The sequence below is a fragment of the Phoca vitulina genome, unplaced genomic scaffold, assembly GCF_004348235.1.
Source record: "Phoca vitulina isolate PV1807 unplaced genomic scaffold, GSC_HSeal_1.0 scaffold25, whole genome shotgun sequence".
Taxonomy (NCBI): Eukaryota; Metazoa; Chordata; class Mammalia; order Carnivora; family Phocidae; genus Phoca; species Phoca vitulina.
The window spans coordinates 39014237-39036869 of NW_022589728.1; the positions used below are offsets into that span (position 1 = coordinate 39014237).

The 22633-nt window shown below is 39.6% G+C and overlaps 1 protein-coding gene across 1 annotated transcript in view; it reads right to left on the reverse strand.

The window, feature by feature from the left end:
• RUNX1T1 (RUNX1 partner transcriptional co-repressor 1) overlaps window positions 1–22633 on the reverse strand; it is a 130642-nt gene that overhangs the window by 105483 nt on the left and 2526 nt on the right.

A 22633-nucleotide genomic window follows, 5' to 3' on the forward strand; every position in this document is an offset into this window, starting at 1 on the left:
ATATATTTTCTTTTTTCCTATTTATATGGATGTGGAAAAGAGAAATGCTCTGAAAGAAATGCACCAGGCTGATACATAAATAAACACGCACATGCCCGAGGGTACACATAACACTTCCGGCAGAGCGTTTATGCTGGTGCATAACAGACCACGGTGAGGCCACCTCCCTCACAAGATGCACGGGGCTAATCCAATTATTTAAATGATCATATACTTTTCACTGGCGTGGGATATAAATACATAAAATATTGACATTACCTCCATAAGTACAGTGCGAAAAGGAAGTTTTTAGAATCATCCCTACCAAACTCTTCCCTTGCAAAGGCGATTCCTTTTTTCTTTGCAAAGAATGGAATCAATTCCCTGGAGCTGTGCTGGTGCACAAGGCAAAGACACACGCTGCCCTCTTTATCCACCCATAGCTCCCATTAGCATTAATGACACGCACGTATGTGTATCAGAAGGGTAAATGCCCTTAAGTCTGCATGACAGAATCTGCATGAAGTAGTTGGAAAAACCAAATCACTGAACATGTAGTCACACTTTCCCCTCCCTTTGCAGGAAACCCCACCGCCGCCACCACCTCTGCTCCCCCACCCACCGTGCGGACATTTCATCAGCCCACATGTGGATAAAGAACCTGCTGGATTTCCTCTTGGTAAGATAACATCTTGTTATACTCTGGGGATCTCCCGAATAGCTCCATCTCCAAGCATTCCTAAGAATATTTATCCTATACTGTCCTCAAATTGGCCACACATCGCTGTCCAAATATTATTTGTCGGCCACCCCCAGCTTCATCAAAGGGTGTGGCTCTTCCCACAGCAAATGCTCAAGTCCATGTTCAAGTTCCAAGGACAGGAAAAAAAAAACAAAAACACCCAACCTTAAAAGTTCTATCACCTTTGCTTAAAGATGAACTGTTCTCGTGGACAGATTAAGGTTCTAAAACTGCCTCATCAAAACAACCTCTGAAACTACTAGTTCCACACTGAGCTACTCCTGAGTCTGACCTAAAAGGGCAACTCACAGAGGACACGCTATAACAGGAATTAGGAAAACAAGAACCCATTAACTAAGCCCAGTTCTCCCCTGGTTAATATCTGTTGCCGTTGACAGAGACAATGTTTCAGAGCAAGGCCAGAGTGTAAAATGAAAGAGCCAGATTTTTAAATTCGTTTAAAAAAAAAAAATTAAGTGTATCTGTCAGTGTAGTCCAGAAGGAGAGAGCCGGGACACAGCACTGGCAGGAACCTCAAATTCCTGACCAAACCCTCTTCCACACAATGCCTCCAGAAAGAAAGGAACCCAGGGCGGGAGCCAGCCTGACGCTGGCGGACAGACAGGGCTGGCCTTGCAGGATGTCAGAACGCCAGGCGGCTGCAAGAGATACTGGGTGTTCACACACTCTCAGGCTGACTGTTTTGCTCTTCAGGTAATTAAACAAGGAAGCAGGGCTCTGGGTATGAGCCTGACCCTGAAGCTGGGGCTCCATAGTTCTGCATATCAACTTCCGCAAGAACTGCCCGGGGCATCAACAGAACATTCTCCTCTCACTCTCTCTCGTTTCCTTCTCCACCTCTTCCTAAAGCTGACCCAGAAACAAATCCTCCCTACAAAAACATCCATAGAAAGGTCTGAGTCTATTTGTAATAAAAACCTCTGTGCTGTTGCTGTTCCCGGTCACTACCCACCCCCCCCCAATTTTAAAAAGCCAAAAATTAACCTAATGCAGGAACTCCGTAAAAATTTATATATAACAAATCAGTGCAAAACACTGCTGTCTTAATTAAGATGGGTTATTCAAAGAAAATAATACCCAAATAATAACCCTGTTTTCTTTAGCCTGTGTGCTTGATTAAAGTGTAAATCTGCAAATTCAAAAAAAAAAAAAAGCTCCCCAAGAAATGATTTTGATAGTCCGGTTCACAAATTAAACATTTGTTGTGTTGTACAATTAATATTGTTATTTTCAGTTTTGGTAATGGGCATTATGGCAAGTAAATACCACCTATGATCTGGTTTAGTATGTTTCTTCAAAAATCTCATTTAAACAAAACTATATTTGTATACAAAGAAAGTCACCATTAAAAATCAGGAATATAAAAAATATCCCTCAAAAGAAATGAAAGTGGTACACTTACACAAACACACACACACATACACACACACATTAAGCAATGATTAGAATCACATAAATAATATATTCTTCCTTCATCTCAAAATCCATAGAGAAAAATATTGGCTGAAAGAGACAGAGACCAAAGGAGAGAGGAATACAAAAGCATGCCTGCTTGTCTGTGTTCAACACAAAGAACATTAAATGAAAACAACTGGCATGCTGCCAAATTCCTATAGAGGCAAAGAGATTCAAATAAATTGATTTCACGCATCACACTGACCTGGGATCAGTGTGCAGTGTTACAATAAGCTCAAAGCTCCATGTGGGGTAAAGCCCATTAATGCTATCAGACCCCTCAAACATGACCAAGAAAAACTAAAAATAAATGCAGAAGCTCTCAAAAACCAGCAATTTTACTTGAGAAAATAACTTTCCTCTTTTCCTAATAAAGATAACCAATATTTAAGGGTGCACAGCACCATTTAAATTAACTTTAAAAAAAAAAATCACCCTTTTCTAAAATACAAATGTAGCTACTGAGACCCATACAGTATCTACAAATTGGAACTGTATCAGTATGTCACCCCATGATATGAACACAAATACACACCACCCTGCAACAGAAGTTTCTTCTGTCATAATTGTCTCCCACGCTATTCCCCTTGCATTTTTAAGACAGCTAATGGATCTTTTTTAATTATTATTTATGACGACTACTGGACCCTTCTTAGTATTTTCCTTTAGTGGCTTCTAAGAGCAAGCACTCCCCAGCTGTCCTAAATCCGCCCACCCCTCACAAAGGCAAGCATTACAGGAGACCAACTTCAAACCAGATTCTAGAGGACCAGGCGTTATGCCTATTTTGGATATGCTTCAAAACACTGGGGGGAAACATAGCAGCGTTTTGCCTTTACCAGCTTCTACCCAAGCTGGTGGCTGTCCCCTCGGCATCATTCCCACTTCCCTGCTCCCCCGCCCCCCACAGATCTGTCTCCTCACGACCCTCCCCCCACTCCCCCCACCACCACAAACTCAACACACAGACCAGACTCTCTGGCGCCACCTCAGGCCATTCTCACTTAGAGCCCCGACTGTTCAACTTCACATAGTTCTTTACTTTTCCTGTCTCCAAATTACAACCCCAGGAACCCAATGGATTCCAGGTGTTTGCAAATTTAAAGTATATGATTTCTGTTCTTCTTTACTTCTTAGGTCAACTTGAGTCTGAACCTTCTATTTCTATATACCCATTACCATTACAAAAAGGAAGGAAAAAAACTAGAAGAAAAAATGGCAATGCCACATAAAAAATAAAAAAAACCCAATAGCTATCCCAACAGTTATAAAATATATAAAATATATATAAATACTGTCTGTGTGTGTGTGTACACTCATCATTTTTTTAAGGATGTATGCACACACACGGATAGAAAGGACAGAAAGAACTCAGCATGGTGCCTGATAACTGATGTTATCCATTCAGTATTTGCATAGAATAACAAAATGCATTAAGTCATTTTAAAAATGTGTGTCTTTGTCATGCATTTTTGCTTTCAATATGGACCTTCCATGCTGCCAAGGTGCAAAGCCAGTGGGTCCCAGACAGAGCCCACGCAACAAGAAGAGGCTATGACTGTAATGGGCTGGGGGAGGGTAAAGACCAGGACCCTCTGGATCTGCAACATACGTTCAAGTTTTTCAACCCAACAGCCTTTGCAATTTGTAATCTGCACCTTAGGTGATTTTATCATATTATTAAGAGCCCCCAAATAGACACATGAGGCAAAAAATGGTTATATCCTCTTTTAAAACAAGTGCTTTCTTCTGATGGAAGATGAAAAGGAACAAATTCCCCAGCAGGGGTTGCTGGTGGTGTTGTTGTTACTATTATTATTACTAGTTTCCTTTAAGACATGGACACCTTTCTTTCTATTTTTAGACTTCAGAAGTCTAATCAACCCAGATGTGAGTTCACAAAAAATTAATTTTTAGTAACAACAGTACATGAGGAACAGAGCGGAGAGATGGCTCGACTACTTAATACAACTGAATTCCTTGCCTTCTCTCTTGACTGTCTGTCTCTCACTAATTACTGGAAAAGATCATCCTAAGATGAAGAATGAAAGGGGATGGGAATGAAAGGAAGAGAAACACAGAGGAACTAAATCACCATTTAGGCTACCTCAAAGGATTCTGTAATTACATGGAAAATGATTTCATTTTCTATGGTCTTTCAAAAACAAAAACAAAAACACCCTCATTTGCCAACACCTTCTTGGAAACTTACAGAACAAGCCAATAAGTATTTGTAGGAATTCCAAGAGTAGATACTGTGGGGTGGGCACCAGCAGTGATACTTGCAGAACCATGGCCACAAATGGTAAATATTTTGCTACCTCTCTTTTCCATGTAGTCAGTCAGGCAGGCAGTCAAAGAACTTCAAACATCCCTTCCCAATCACTCGAGTGCCAACCAGTATTACACAACATCTGTGTTAACTCTCAACTTTTTCCTGGCACCGTTTATCTTTAATCGTCTGCGCTTCTGCACAAGCCCACTAACCCGAAAACTGAGCTGGCTACAGGAGGCATCAACTCTCTGGAACCCATAATTCAGGGTTCTCCTTAATTTTGAAATGTTGCAGGCTTTAAGAAGTCTCTTGCCAAATGGTAATAACATACTTAGTTGAGAGTTGCTGTTTTCCTACAGTTAGATTTTTTTTTTTTTTTTTAATGTGCCCATGGACATGAATTCTGCTTAGGAAGTAACATTCACCTAAAAGTTAAAAAAAAAAAAAATCCAAATCAATCAGAAGAAATAATAAATTGAAAAGCACTTTCTTCCCCCTCTTTAGTCAACAAACTGTTTCAGAAAACACCATCTCAAGTTACAATAAACACAGAAATCATGGCATAGCTTTTACTCTTTAACTCCAAGTATTGCTCAGCTTATAACAGATGTATTATGAAACATGGCAAGAAGCACTGCAACAAGAAGAGGGTGGGAAAGAAATTTGGTACTTGATCATTTGAGATCTTCAGACCCAAAGCTATCAAATAAGGGCTCCCACAGCCAGGCTGATAGATCCCCACCCAATCCCACACCCAAAGACTTCAAAGACATTTTTTTAAAAATACAGAATACAAATTCTTTATTAACAGGCACTAGAAGAAATAAAAAGAAAAAAATCTCACAATTATAATTTATTGGGAAAACAATAATTTTTTTTTTTTAAGTAAATGGCAAAATCAAAATATTTGTCTGTTCCTTACCTTGACAATATTCAAAGTTCCCTTTTTTCCGGCAGTCACCTATTACTAAACTCAGTGCTCTCCAAGTGTTTCTTTTGACAGATATCATTCTCCACCAATCGCTCTGCTAATTTCCTCTCTCCTTTTCTGACTGGGACAGATATTATGTTCACCAGCCCAGAGATCAATCTTTTCTATTGACAACAACAAAGGGAAAAAAAATGCATATATCACAACCAGTCTGAAGTATCACACCCGTCCACTTACACGATAATACTAGACCAGTTTTGTTTGTATTAAGAAACAGACACAAACTCTTCTAAGGAAATTTTCGAAGAATCCAAGACAATCCCCATGTTCTCAGTTCCTATAAGGACATGCTCTAAAGGACTCTTAATTCTCCAGTCATCTGACTCAAAGCTAGACACATTCTGAACCTGACAACTCCTTTTCCTTTAAATCGGTTTAAAACATATGTACATCAACACCTTAAAAGAATGCGTTAGCTTTTACCTTGTTCAAAAAAAAATTAAATAATCTGTCAGCTATTACGTTTTCTTTAGAAAATGCTTTGAAACATTACGTGCTTATTTTATTGTATGGAATTTTACATGCAAAATAAATTCTATTTCAAAACAAAGTAGTATCCATAGTGCTTCACCATTCTGAAATTTAAACATTGCCATTATTAGCTAAAAGAGTCTAAAACAACTACTAATAGTCACAAATAATCTATGGAGTCAACTAGTTTTAAAATACTAGTAACAACAATTACTGGTGAATCATCTTACCAAATCAACAAACTTCTTCTACTTTCTCTTTTTCTCTAAAGAAATCCAAATGTTATCATTTTTCCTGCTAGATTTGGCAGCTTTAGAATTCATTCATTCATCCATTCTCAAATATTTATTGAGTGCCTATTACTCACTCACTATTACTACCACGACTATGTGTAGAAAAAGGTATCACTATTAAATTCTTACAATTTATGAACTATAACTCAAGCACAATCATATGCACATAAGGGAGGAACTCAGTAAATGTAAAGGAATAAAGATTTATAAAAGCAGTCTCAAAAAGTATTACTAAAGCTGTTGCTATTATTTTTTTAAGGAGCCAAAGTACTCCCTAGAAATTAAAATTGGTGAATATACTCTGATGTATATAAACAAGCAAATTTTACTTAAAAAATAAATAAAAAATCAATGTCCTTTATAGGCCACATTATGATTCTGTATCATGCAATCAGTTGTTCCTTATTTCTTATGGTAAAAATTAAATAAACATTTAGGAAAAATACAGTACTAGACATTTCTTAGTTGAGATTGCCTTGAGACTCAGCAAAGATTACTAAAGACAATCAGCTGAAACTTGGCAAACATTTAGTTTACCAGGTAACCTAATAAATGATAAAGCAAAAATTTCAGTAAGAAAATGACCAAAATACATGGATATGTGTACACGTATGTAAACAGTCAAATACCAGAGGTGAGGTGGGGTGCAAGGGAGGGAGACTGGAAGTAAATACATCTAGATGTCAAATGATTATTTCTGGAAGATGGAAATAGGGGTAATTTTCTACACAATCCTATTTCCAGTGTTTCTATACTAAGGTAAAAACATTTTATAAATAGAGAATAAACAAATATTATGCAGAAAAGGAGAAAATAGAAATTTTTTTCGATGCAATGATATTTTGTAATATTTTGTGCTTCAGCAACCACCAACAAAAGACATCAGAGAAACCGATAAAAGTGGATCATGCCAGGGTGGGCCATAGTTAGTATCTCCACGGAACAAATGAAAGAGGCAAAGCACATACAAATCCCCTAGAGTCTGTTTCTTCCTTTTCATGGCTGCTAAATAGTGCCTAATGTCTAGATTTATTAATAAAAAAGGTGTAGAAGATCTCAGTTTTGAGACACATAAAATTACAATGTGGATATACTTCCTTTGAAAGATAAATTTCTCAATTATAAATGATCCCCCCTCCCCCATGCAGAATATATTGTTTCACTTTTTAATTTGTGTCTATTTTATAATCAGAGCATGCTGAAGTGCATGGAGAAAAGTTGGCAGGAAGGTAGTGTTACAAAATATTTTAAATGTGCATGTTTATAAATTCTTAAATGTTAACATGGCATAGAAATACACATTCAAATAATATACAATAGGAACCTAAAGTTACCCATGAGGATTTTCCCCACTTAACTAGTTTACATATGAAACACTGTATCACAATCAATAGAGTGACCCCCCCTCAAAAAAAAAACAGAAGCTAATATTTAATTTTTTTTAAATAATGACTTTGGAGTATTAAGTTTGTGTTTTATACATCCAACACATTCCAAAATGAAATAATAATAAGTAATGGTACTGAACACTATAAAATATATACCCAGATAGCGGTGATACATAACCCACACTAAAGTCTGTATCCCCCCACAAATGACAGTAAAATGTCTCTCTCTTTAATAATTGCTTTGTTCAGATCCTCAGCTCTCCAATTTGTTAAACACCATGATGAGGGGAACATACACCGAGAAAAGTTTAAAAGCTAAACTCCACCAAGGGTAGAATGCCTCAAACAATTTGTAGTTCTACAAGAGTGTTATTAAAAAGGCTCAACATGTTGTATTACCATGGAAATTGTGGAAAACATACATTCCCAAACAAATATTACTTTTTCTCAATGGTATGAAGTAATGAAAACCACATGTGTAAATCTGCGATCCGTGCAGTAGTTCAAGCTGCCGCTAATAGAAAATACAGAAAGTGAACTCTGCTATATAAAGGATTCTTGTTACAGAAATATAATGTGAAAACCAGATGCAGGCAGAAAACCTTAATCACAGATGGGAATGTAATCACTGGCATACAGAATACTTTTTTGATCAATCTTAACCATATGCGCAATGTATTTATTTTCTAAGGAATGCAATAACTTGAGAGAACCTTCTATTTGAATTCAGTTAACCTCATATTTATAATGCTTTTATCTTACTCCCCCATCCCTTCAATGTGTACACAGAGCCAAGGTTTTAAAAGGAAGAGTTGCTAGCCTTGGCAAATCATTCTTGTATCAGTTTATCTTTCAAAAATTTAATAGGATGTAAAGACTACACACATCAGAATCAACCTCAAAAGAGACCAAGTGCAGTCCCCCATTACGGAGTTTCTCAGTCCCCGCCAGGAATCCCTCTGCTGCCTAAACACATTTCTCTAGAGAATCAGGTCAACATTTGGGGTAATTTTTCCTTTGGTCAATAATATGCATATAGTTATTCCACAAATGAACCTTTTTAAACACACTTCTTTATCAACCTGGATTGAATCAGACCTTAACTTTTCTCTTTCCTTTCATAAAAACATTTTATAGCAATAAAGACTGCTCCATTACATTAATAAAAATACAATTAGTTTTGTATACCGAGGGGAACCATCACAAAAGGAACCTGTTACATCATATCTGACTTAGAAAATATTATCTTAATAAGTACAGTCCCTGACACTAGATTGGAGCTTACCTTTGTCAAAGCCTCCATGATCTCATCTGTAGGACAATCCTCCTGCATCCCCCTGATCCGAAGTAGTGAACCAAGCACCATGTATGCCACACTTTACGACGACACTCAATTTCCAATAGGAAGTGATTGGGATGTTATGTTATTTAGGTGTCCCTCATCATAGGTCACATAAACTCAACTTCAATATCCCAGTTACACAAGCTTCCTTAAGCTTCCATGACAAACTCATCCAGATTCTCCTCCTCTCTCCTAACTACTCATCCCCTGATACACCCACAGAAACACACAGTCCTCAGTCTTGTGCCATTCAGGTATTCAAGACCCTCCATAATTTGGCACTAACCTACATTTTCAGCCTCTGTTCCAACCATGCCCTTCCAGGATGGAGCTCTTTGCTGGATAACACCCCCCCCCCCCATAGAATGCATCATCTCATCTTTATGGCTTTGTCCATCAACCTCAGGCCTCTTCCTGAGACTGTTGCATGCCCAGCTCCTTCTCAGACTCAGGTTTCATTCAAGTATAACCTTCTCAGAGATGATTTTCCAGCCACCCAAAACAAAAGTCTCACCAACACCACCAGCATCCTCAACATTCTAACACTGATGTTCAACTGTCATCATTGTATTTAACACCATGTGGAATAACCTTATTAACATCTTTATTGTCTGTCTCCCTCCCCCATCCCTAAACTGTGAGCTCTAAGAGAGCGGTGGTCTTGTCTGTTTTGCTCATGACTCTATCCCCCATACTTAAAACTGTATCTGGCACATAGTAGTAGCCCAAAGAAGAAGAATAAAACAAATGAAATCCACCTACTGAAATGCTATAAAGCCCGACTCAATCACTGTGGTCTTCATAGACCGTTCCCTGACCACTCCTGGGTCCATGATCACTTTCTCTTCTTTAAATTGATGGCATTTAGATCCAAATCAGGCTGGGCAGCCTTTCCCTGCCAGACATTGTTCACCCAAGCCCCTTCCCACCAGTACTGTACATACCTAGGCCTATATGGGAATCACCCAGGGCATCCTGGGTTGTGAGGGACACCATGATTAAGAACTGCAGCCTAAGTCCACACAACCTACAGGAGTAAACGCACTGCAGTGGTTTTTACACATAGCCTCATCTCCTAACTGTGTTTAGCAACTGAGTTTCCTGTTGTAAGAAAATGATCTCACCTTAGTCTCTCTCGTTATGCCTTCAGACCTACCCTGATGCACTTTACTCATTCTACTACAAGGGCCACGAGGGAAGGGGACCATGTTTATTCAACGGTCTTCATACCCAGCGCCTAGCACAGTGCCTGGCTCACAGAAGGTATGCACTCAGCCGATACTGAATAAATGATAATCAAATACTATCTAGTCTTTCTTCAAGCCCTTTTCTCTAACAGTGATAAAGTATTATTTTAGAATCCTTAAAATACTACTTTATGGAATAAATTAATCAGAAGGCAGGTGACCAATCTATGATTTGTTTTTAGGGTCAAATCGGCAATGCAAGATGACCCATGAGTTAACCAACCAGGGAATTTTAAATAGTAGGAAGCTCTTAAATACCTCCTCTGTTACTGATATAATTTAATTTCCAATAAAACAAAATATCCTAAAATGACTGTGGCCTACACATACTAACCACTTAGGAGCCCACTGCATGCATGTTCTGGCGGGCTGGAATCTCAGCTTTTATACTTACTTATCAACTATTTAACCTTGGACAAGTCACTCAACCTCTCTAAACTCCAGATGTAAATCTAAAGTAGAATAGTAATACCTAACTTACCAGGATGATATGAAGATAAGAGAGAATACTTATAAAGTGCCTATCTTAGGGCCCCTAGTGCAAGCACTGTTTTATCCCATGGGCTCAGAACCTATCATTTGATAGTAGAAAGCTGGTAATGCCTATTTTAATATTATGGTTTAAAGCATTAAAATAAAAGCATTAGATCACTACTCAAAAATGACCCAGTACAATAATTTTTCCTTTTTGAAAGTCACTACTGTATGAATAGTGATAAAAATATTTATGATCAGTCAACAGTTACAAAATATGTGGAACTAAACCACAGGTCCTAAAACATTTTGCAGTAAAAAGGAAAAAATACCACAAACTAATGTTTTGTGATTTAATTTTTTTTTTAACTCCTCTAATTTCATCTGTGGAAGATCATCTCTGGGGGATAAGAGAAGAGAGAATCAATTATTTCCAAAGAGTGATTTCTCCAAATAAAGGCATCTATTCCATGCTGGCAACTTTCACGTGAAAGAAAAATGAAACTTAGAAAAGTGTCTGCGTTCATGGTAGATGGTCACACATCGCAGAAAGGAGGTCTACAATTGTCCTGCGGCAGACATGGTCTGGTTGCTGCCACTCCTCATCAGCTAACATCTCTCTCTCTCCTTCTTCCCCCTCTTTTCTGCCTACCACGCCCCCCACCCTGCCTCAGAAACTTAAAAAACTGTGGTATTTTTTGGGGCGCCTGGGTGGCTCAGTTGGTTAAGCGACTGCCTTCGGCTCAGGTCATGATCCTGGAGTCCCGGGATCGAGTCCCGCATCGCTTCTCCCTCTGGCCCTCCCCCCTCTCATGTGCTCGCTCTCTCTCTCTCTCTCATTCTCTCTCTCAAATAAATAATCTTTAAAAAAAACAACTGTGGTATTTTTTATACTCTAAACAGTAACTTTTCTAAGTGTAGTAACAAGTCTTGATAATTCTCCATTTTAACTTTAGTATAATTCCCACCTGCAGTCTGTGTGGTTGGCCCTGTTCATGGGGGAAATTCCTAGGTGGTAGGATTTGAAGACTTCAGGAGAGCGGTACTGAGTTCTAGAACAGAGAAGCCTGGGAGTCAGAGAACCTAGGTCGGGACTTTGCCCCAGCACTCACGCAGAGTGACCTCTGGCAAGCGATGAAGCCTCTCCAAGTGATTTACAAAAAGAGTTCCCTTCCAGGTGAAGTTTAATTGAGACAATATGTGAACCTCACTCCGAGAAGACCTCCAATATGCCTCCTCCCCATGCATATCTGTCCGAAACTGCTCTACCACCTGCATTGAGAAACTGAAGTCTGCTCTTCTGAAATGATCTCCTCAAATGGAAATGTGAGCTGGAAGGAGAAAATGACTTTTCACTCACTTCCACATTCAGAGTCCCAGCATCATGGGGGCAACTGATCTGTCATACTCCCCAGTACCTTCCCCCTGGATCGAAGGCCAGTTCATCAAGCAGCAGAGAGGTTGGGATCTCATACAATGACAGGGATCAGACCAGAAAACAGACCTGGGCCACCAAAGGACAGAAGACAGCCCCTGGCAACTAACGGATAACCTGGGGGCATCTGGGAAAGGAGAAGCTGGGAGCCACTAACACGGTTTTTAGCCCTGTTGGGCCCCTGATCAAAGAGACAGTTCCAGCTCATAAGTATGTCTATACACACAATATTTTCCTTACAATTTCAAGGGAGCTCATCTTTACAAAAAGCACATTTGTGAACTTCAGGGTAAAGAAGTAAAATAAAACAGGGAGAGATGTGCATATATGAATATGCAAGTGATCTGACCCCTTCACAGTTTGCCTGGAGCTGATGGTGCACCTGGGGTTCATTTTGTTTTGTTTTTGTTTTGTGGTTGCTGAAACTTACAAGGCAAACTATAGCAGCAATAAATTGTACATTCTATGATAAGAGAACACAATGAAAGGGAACATCAAACAGGGCCAGACTCTCCATTAAGTATTTGCTGAATGAAGGTGACAGAGCAGGAACATCCAGAGAGAAGAGAAGGTCCTACAGGGGGTTTCTAGAAGAGTGGTAGGCAGTTCCAGAGTGGTCAAGTCCGAGTCTAAGAATAAGAAAGACTTTATTAATGGTTATACTCCATACATATCACCTCATGGAATTCTCAGGACTGCCTTATGAGGTCATGCCATGATTATCCAGATGAGAATTATTTCCAGATGAACAGGGGGAGTAGAAGCAGATTAAACAAGTGGTACAGTACTTGGGAGTTAGGCCCCTTCCCCTCTACACTCCACACTGTCTTTGGCAGGGAAAAGAGAAGCATCACTTTGTCCCCAAAGGGCAGAGTCCCAGAACCAGTCAGTCCCAGCCTGATACAGGAGTCTCTAACTTTACAGTGAGTGAAACAGGTACAAGATTTACAAAAGGCTCAGAGGACCAAGGGGACATACAACAAGTCTCCTTCCAACCACCAAGACCCGGCCTCCACTTTCTTCCCCAAAGTAACTGCTACGGTCAGATGCTTGTACATATCTTCACAAGTAGAAATGTATGCATATTTTTCTGGACAAATGTAGCATACTATACAAATTGTTCTGCTCCCTGCCTCTCCCATTTCACCATATATCTCAGGAATGATTCCATATCAACACATATAAATTGGTCTCTTTCTTTTAAACACTATAAAATGATTTTTATGCTGAGGTCCTTTTTTGACTGCCTATGATTAATTCTTATCAAGCACAACTGACAACAGAGAAAAACAGTCTTAAAACGTTCCATTCTGACAGATTTTATAACAAAACCACAAACTCCAAATTTGGTTAAATTTCAAAAAGTAAAAAAGAAAAAAAAGGGGGGAGGGGACACCTGGGTGGCTCACGGTTAAGCCTCTGACTCCTGATTGCAGCTCAGGTCATGATCTCAGAGTCCTGAGATCAAGCAGGCATCAGGCTCCCTGCTGGTCAGGGAGTCTGCTCCTCCCTCTTCCTCTCTCCCTCTACCCACCCCAATTTGTGCACGCGCATGCACTCTCCCTCTCTCTAAATAAATAAATTAAAACTTAAAAAAAAAAAAAGATTCTCACCCTGTCCTTCTGCCCCTCCCCAATCAAATCAATCAATCAAGTGAAAAAGAACCATCAGGGTGTTCTCAAATTAAATGATACTGGACAAAACAAGGTGAAATACCCTGAAATAATATTATCTAGATGAAGGAGACCTAAAAGTCCCAAAACTGGTAGATTTTTGTTGTTGTTTTTTCAATAACTAAAATCCCTTAAATAGGGGAGATGATTAGCAAGCAACTTACTCGTAAAGATTTAATACTGTCCTTTAACATATAAAAGGGATTCCTTTACTTTTCTAATAGGAGGCCTCTATTTTTAAAAAATCATGGTCCCTTATATAGATAGTATTTTGTTTACTATGGGCTGATTGTAAAATAAATCAAAACAAGTTTCTAATAACTCAACATTTTTGTGCTTTTATTTTCATTTTTGTTCTTTTAAAGTATATTTGAAAAATGTCATTGCAATGAAAGTATCTGGTCTACAGACAACATTTGGGGTACCTCATGAATGACTGTGGGTTCAAAGGCCCCTTGAAATAACTCTCACACCCCCTCCCCACAAAGTCTGGGACACACTGGTTTATAAGCACACCTCAGCTCTTTCATTAGCTCCTCCTGACTCCTCACTCTCTGTTCCCTGCCTTCTCTCCTCTATATGATGTTAGGATTGAAAGAAGTTTCATAAATTATCCCGTAAATAGAAGTTCAGTGTCTGAAAAATGCAAAATAGTTAGGCTGCTCTGGTAGAAAGTTAAGGGTCAGACTCAGCCCACCTGACCACTTTCTATTCCCCCACCGTGGCCCAGAGGTACCTACAGAAAAGGGAGGAATCTCAGAACAGGTTAAAATTCATGCAAGAAGCTAAATCATATAAGGGAGCCACGTCCCAGAGAGATCAATAAAAGTCCTCCACGCAACAACTACTCTTTAAGGAACACCTACCACTTGACAGCCCTATCACCATTTTCCAAAGGTAGCTAGACCACAGGAATCCCTGGGGCAGGGATATACAAATGGGCTCTGAGGCTTCTTTCTGGAGGCTGTGCTTCTGAGTCACATGGGACTCTGGGTCTATGAGGAGTAGGGAAGCTGCTCCTTAAACATCCAAAGTGATTCTAAATTCTAGCAAGCTAGGGGCACCTGGGTGGCTCAGTTGGTTAAGCTTCCAACTCTTGATTTCTTCTTGGGTCTCAGGGTAGTGGGATGGAGCCTGACATCGGGCTCCGCGCTCACTGGGGAGTCTGCTTGAGATTCTCTCTCTGCTCCCCGCCCTCATGTGAGCTCACGTGCTCTCTCTCTCAAATAAATAAATAAATCTTTTAAAAAATAAATTAAAAAATTCTGGCAAGCCAAGTGCATTGGACACACACTCCAAGTTGTCAACTCTGCTTCCCTGAACTCACCCGTATATCCAAGTTCTAATTATTATTCCTTTGCAACACCTTTTACATCTGCCTCTCCCTTTCCCTCCCACAAACCCAATCCTGGTCATCCCGCTGCAGTATCTAAAACCTAAGCTGCTGCCACAAGCTTCCTGCTTGGCCTTGGCCTCCAGGCATCCCCCCATTCCGACCCATGTGACTGATCACAATCAAACCAACTCTTGAGAAACATGACTGTAATCGGGTCCATGGTTTCCCCTTGTCTAGCACAACTTTTTTCGTTTTTACCTTGGTTTTATTGAGATCTATTTCACCATGGTATCCTTTCTCCAAAAGAAGCCCAACTAGAAAATCTAATATATAAAGCAATTTGTCATAAAAGCAGAACTATTCTGGTTTCCCAGTGCTAAGACCAATGAACGGGTGTGAACCCAGGCCAGGCACCCCTCATGCCCAGTCCCACCCTGAGGGGTCCCATAGGACAGAGTTTTAAAAACTTCTGGCTGCCTCAGAAGATAAAGCTTAAATCAAAATGCTTCATATCCAAGACACTGAGCATCTTTCTGCTTATTTGCCAATAATCACCCATGGGTCCTTTTTGATACAGCCACATTCTTCAATTTACTCTCTCTCCAACCCCAATCACCCTACCCCAATAGTCCTCCAAAAGCCTCTTCCACATCTGGCTTTCTGCACTCCACATTTCTACTTTATAACTGCCCACAAGCCCATTACAATAACTTTACTTTGATAAATCCTGTCTTAAGACAAGCTGAAATTCCAACTCATTCCCCCCTCTAAAAATCTCATTTACTATACCATTTAATTGGTTAAGCCATTAAGCCTCACCTCACCAGCTTATGTAGCAATTTTATTTGTCCTGAGTGAGTTTATCATTCAGTGGGAATTAAGTACACACTGAATTAGATGTATACCCACTATACGTATACAGTATGTGTGTATGCAAACCTACTACCTAGTCCATGTCTCCATCTTAATACACTGCTTTACACATAGTAGGCATTCATTAAATATTTATTAATTTATTAATTTACTTCTGATGGACAGCCAAGAGTAAAAATTTTTCTTTCAGATACTCGAAAAAGGGTCATTACTAGTTCTACCCAAAGAGCGTACGCTTTTCTTTAAAAATAGGAAAATTGGGTTTAATGGATTGTTCATTTTACTGCTCTTCATTTTTATTTTTCTATGATATTTTATACCCGCTCCCTCTAGCCAACTCAAAGCTTGCCTTGGACAACTCAGTGGAGACCGGTCACATTTACTTTCCATTTAAACCTGAACAGACCTACCTACCCTTATTTAAACAAAAGGATGTGAATTCATTGTCCACGTTAGTTTCCCATCAGAGGTCAAATGTGGATCTCATCTCTAAATAAATCTAGCTCGAGAGGAGAATGAAAATGTGTGACAGGTAGGCAAAGGGGTTAGGTGGGAAAGAATACTTGTCTGACACATGATAAAAGTTACAGAATCCTAACAGTCACTTAAAAAGAACACTTTCACGGGGAAGAAGGATTACTATGTCAGTCTGATAAACACCACAGTTCCAGTCCCAATATCATCTGCTGTTCTTCCCAGCTGTGTTTGCTCATCACTGTGTACATAACATATGCATAGATTCAGAAAATAAACTAGCAGTCTTTCATGACCTGTCTTACAGCTCACATCTTCCTAGATCCTGAGGTTAGGGAAAGGAGGACAGTGCATCTAGTTTTAACCATGGAGGCCAACCCACTTTCTAAGACGTTGTCTTTAGAGCACAACTTGCACCATGCTTGCGACATCCACTGGGGGATGACTTTCCAACTACTGATATTCTCTTTGCCACGGGATGTGCATTTGAAATGCTCTCTGCAATGCTGCTGTGCTGGTTCCCTGCCCCCCCAACTCCACACCAGCATCTGCAGGTACCATTCCCTATCTACTCTCCTAATATCTCTTGGATTTCCTCCTTGAGTATCACCAGGGGCGCTCCCCAAAAGTCTAGTGGAAGGGACTTCCCAAACACTCTTTATAACAGCATCAGACAGCTAGTTTTCTCCCCGAGGGCTCTGCCCACTGCCTCTAGCTCATCCCTGCTCTGGCTTGGCTTCCTCTCATGTTATTAGTGCCTACCTAGCTCTTGAACTTTAGACAAACCGCCATTCCATCTCAGGGGATCTTCTCTCTAATTTCTCTGATGCAATATTCAATCCAGTCAAGTTAGGTACCAACTAAGAGCTCACTGCATACATACTTTGAAGACACTCTCCTTGGTGGCAAAAAACAAACAAGAACCACTTCAATTTGGCCTCTCACGAACCTTGAATGCCAATGCACAAATCTTCTACAACCTATGAAGCAACAGTAATTCCTGTGGCTTCCATTTGTAATGACGGATGAAAATAACACTACTTCCAAGTCCTGCCAATTGCAGATAGTCCTAGTAAACAGCAGAAGTTTCTACTACCATCCTGGATGATGACAAGGTGCTCTCCTTGGTCAAATCAGAAATATAAGAATGTCACAGCCTCTAAGTTCTAAAGAAGTCCAGCTCCATGTCATTATTAACAATTTCACAAATTAGGATTAAACTTCCAAATAATGTCTAAATTGTGTACAAACTAAAGTATGAAATCAAAGTGTTACTGGTAATAATTGGGCTTTTAAAATCAATAGCAGACTACTTCTTCAGACAGTGCAATAGGACAATTTCAGTCTTTCTTAAGAACTGATTCCTCACCAATTGATAACGTGCCCTTATTCATTTAAATAAGCTGTTACTTACCAAGTTCTCTCCAAAAAATGGCTTAAAGAGGCCATTTTCTAAATTTCCAAGTGACTTAAGTCCAAACCTTGAGAGAATGGGGTAGGGCGAATGCCTAGGAAGCACAACCAATCGCCACCATGCTTTAGCTTCCAGTCCCTCACCCCTGCCCCCAAGCACAAGTTCACGTTGTCCAGCAACCATGAGATGAAAGCATAAAGGCTATTTTCCTTGAGCAAAACCTGAAATTTTTAGTTCCTTCTCTCCGCATAAACACACTCATGCCTTCTCTATTCACCTTTTAAAAAGGTATAGTAATAATTAAAATTTCAGACAGTCATCGAAGATCCAGGATGGCTGTGAAAAAAATGGCTCCCTGTTCTCAATGCCACTTCTTTATAATGGAGAAGAGTAAGGAGATAATGATGTCCTATACTGGTTCTATTTTCCAGTCATATGGAGACTAGGAGCTCCCCCGCCCCCCCCAAGCTCAGAATTAAAAATTAAGGATTTTTTTTTTTCATTCACCTAACCATGGGACGTTCTTGAAAGCCTACTCCTAGCATCACACAAAGACTCATACATATGAGAGTTGAGAAACCTAAGGATCACTGAATCTGCCCTTCATTTGACTTGTGAAGAATTCACCAGAAGGGTGGCATGCATCCCGGGCCATGTAGCAAAACAGTGGCTGAACAGGAAAGGGAACCCCAGTTTCCCATTACTCTGGGGAATGTTTTACATTACATAACTACACCTCCAAGCTCCAAATGGTGCGGAAACCCTCTCCTCCCAAGAAATGACCAGGAAGTTGGACTTGGCTGAATTGGGAGATGCAGAGATCAAAATAACAGCATGACCGAGTTGAGGGACACTGGACAGAAGACAATTTGAGAGTGCCAAATGAGATCAATAAAGGGAATAGCCTGATTCCTCATGGCTTCAATGTAGGGCAGGAAGGTGGTATTCTGATGAGGGAATAGAATTTAGTAATGGAAAAGCCTGGATTAGGAGGTATTGAGGGATATAGACTGGCATACTCTTGGGTGTGTCCAAGGATGGCTGTCAGCTGTGATTCCTAGGCTGGGGCGAGAGCAAGAAGAAAACAATGGATGCACGGATCATGGCTGCTAAGGAGAATATTAAGCCAGGTATTCAGAAAACAAGCCTCTAATTATTTGAACTCAGGAACAAAGTAGGTAATTGAGTTGGGAACACAAGGAAATCTCAGTTTTCCATAGTGAGGCAAAAGGCCAAGCCAGGAGAGCAACTACATGCAGTCTGGGAAATGAAGTGAAACGCTGCTTTATAATTTACTTAAAAATCAGCAATGACAACGTAGGGGAGGGTGAACTCCAGGCTCATAGTAGGTCTCCAATATGTGTCAGTTCCTCTTCTCTCTCCCAAGACCAACAACTAGGTGGCAGCCCTTGAAAGCCCAGAGCACACTCAGAAGTGGTCTATGACCCAGCTGTTAAAAGATTAATGAATCTAGTCAATCACATTCCCTAAGGCACTTAGAGGTGCTGAGATTGTGGGACAAATGGGAAATTTTTCCATTTGTGTGCTCATTCAACAAGATCTATATTCTCAAGGCCCTAGTCACCCAAACAGTGATTTGCTTTAGAGATCCTGACCAATATGAAATCTCTAAAACAAACGCCTGCTTGATTCCCTCATGGATTGCATTGTGAGGTAATCTCAATTAGAACTATCAAAGTAGGGGGCGTTTAAAAGTAGGTCTCTTACAGTCCCGTGAAAAGGTTAGTGGTTCTCAGCGGCATTGACGGCTTGAACCTTCTTCACACAGTAGGGTCTCGTGCCTTAAACCTCAACCATGGGGCATTACTGCATCAGTGGTTCTCCTATCAGAGCCTGGACATCACCTTTTAAAGCAGGAACATTTTGAAAAGAGTCGCAAGAGGCTCCCCCCGCCACCCACCGCCCCAGCCGCTGCCGCCTTATAAAGTACTGAGGCTTCAACACTGAATGCAGCTTCAGCACAAAACAACTCATTAGAAGATCACATCCCAAAATGATGGGGCTGTCTCTGTGAAATAAACTTTCCTTACACCGATCTGTGATTCGGCACCATTTCTCGAGAATGGCAGAGTACTTGGTGCTGTGTCTCTGAAAGATAAGCCAGCACAATATGCCACAATTAGGCTTCAAACTGGAAATTACGTTGTTTAAAAGCATTATTCGTTGGCTGGTCACATACATGGGATCACAGGTACACACACTCACTACTGTTCTTCAAACTACCACTTCTTTTCAGTTGGTGGTGCAGAAGACACATTGCATGTGTTAATATCCATCCTCCTCCTGTGTCCCAATGTCTGTCTTCCCCTTAATCCATCCTGGAGATACTCTGAGTTTAGCTGTGCAGAGTGCGTCTGGCCATTCAAGTGTGAAGCCACAAAGCTACATAGCCTCCAATTGATCCTAAGCGATGATCACGTCTCAACCTGGACAGATTACTACAGCCACAAGTCAACCCAACAGCAATTGTGGATAGAGTCAATATTGAACCCAATCCAAATTTCATCAGTCTTCTTTCTACCTTAATTCTCTACGCCCAGTTTTACATGGGTAGCAATGCCATTCATTTCCTTATTAAAAGGATGAAGTATTATTTTTATTACGATTATTTAAGATGTGTTAGAGTTTTCTTCTTCATTAATACTAGATGATTTACAAAGAACTTGTCTTTCCTAGAAACGTCACTAGTAAAATGCATCCAATTTTTCTCTAATGTGGTGCTTTCCCTGTCCATAAAACTTATTTGATTAGCAGTACCATAGAAGCTAAGGCTTTTGTATGCAGGCACTCAAGCATAATTTAATCATTTTATTTAAGCATGAAAAAAAATTATTCTGAAAGCCCTGTTAGGTAAAATATCCCTGATTAGTTTAAACTTACATTTGCAGGTATATTAAAGGTGAAATAAATCACAGAACGCTCAGTATGCAACAGAATAGTGTTAACTTTGTTATAATAGTCAGCAGTAAGTTAAAAACTGTAGTATTAGAGAATGCAAGGAATAGCTATCTCGTTTTAAATAAGTACATTTAAACAAATTATTTAAAAATAAATTTTGTTTTGTGTGAACCCTTTTTATATTACCAGGATTGTCACCTATGGAAACCTCTTCCATAGTCAAACAAGATGAGGTCCTAATTGCATAATACCATTTATCTGCTGAGGATAAAAGTGCCAACAAATGAAAATGCACATTAAGCAAGAGATTGTCAGAATAGAAAATTGTCTTTTTTTATTTTTTTATTTTTTTTTGTTTTTTTGTTTTTAAATAACCCACTCACACTAACAAAAGACTGCAGTAGCTTCCAAATTATAGGCTGTTATTTTTAGTGGAAGTAGTTCAATATTCATATTGGAGCAGATGTAGCAGTTTAACAAAACAGCTCTTCAAATCCTGCACAAATTGAAAACAGGAAAACTGATTGCATTTTCTCTTATCACTTTCCTTTTCTGAATTGACACTTTTGGCCTTCTGAAAATTTACACATGGCTTTCATCTCAACAGCACCTGCTGATCAAATAGAAACCTAACATTTTCATGAAAATGGTATAAAGGACTAGTTTTGTTCTAAACACTGCAAAGGGCATCAGTTGCCTACTTGATGGCAACAATTGCTGTGTATAAAGCATATTCATAATAGTTTTATATTTTCATTAAACTTTTTAAAAAATATGTTAAGTCCCTTCTGGGTTTTTTTTTTCCCCATACTCACTCTTGTATGACTCAAATTTCTTTGACTCAATTCTGCCTAATACTTACTTGTATTATGCAAAGACTATGCTAAATGTATAAAAGGGACGATTCTACTAAGAAGATAAGAACAATACTTACTATTTTCTCTGCCTCTGCTTGGAATATACAGGTTTATTTTTACATATTACTGTCTATGCACGTCTATGGGCATAAAATATATACATCCCATTTTCGTTTTCCACCCACCAAAAGAAAACAAGAAACAAAAAAGTCAAAGTCAGGCTCTATTTTGGAAGGGGCCTTACACATTCTTTTTATCAAATGTAGCTTTAGCAGGTGCTTTAACATTTGACTACCCCGAACTGGGGAAGAACAGTTCTAACCCAAGCACAAGCTGGTAAACACCTAAATGATGTGACCAACCACTCCCTGTAGACACCTCTGGAGGAGGTAAAGATAAATCTTGAAAATGGGTATTCTTACATGTAATATGTGCAAGATTAATAGCTAGGATGCTTCTCAGACTTTTCAATAAAAGTGCTCCACATATTTCTCCGTAACATCCAATTCTGGGTAAAATTACAGATGCTCCTAAGACATGCTACCTGTCAGTTTCTTAGCCAAAAGAGCTCTACCCCTTCTGAAGGATTCTGGGCTGTCCATTCCCATTCTGCCAGGGTGATAAGGTAACCTGAAGGCAGAAATGACATACAGTAATATATGTGCCACTCTGACCAGTTGGTCTGTGAATTTCAGTGTTTCATCATGCTCACTGAGGCAACAGCAAACCTGAAATGTCAATATGTTCAGTCAATGGAAGTGAAATAATGGGACTCTATTGTCTTACCCAATCGATCTGCCGCTGTCAACAAGGAAACATGCCCCCCACCCAGGCTTTAAACAAATTTTAATTAGGCTTTTAGTTACTGGATCATATTTACCTATGAAAACACCTATCTTAATGATGTGTACAAGGCAAACAATAATTTTTTTCACTTTTATCCATTTTAAGAACATTACAAAGTTGACACTGTA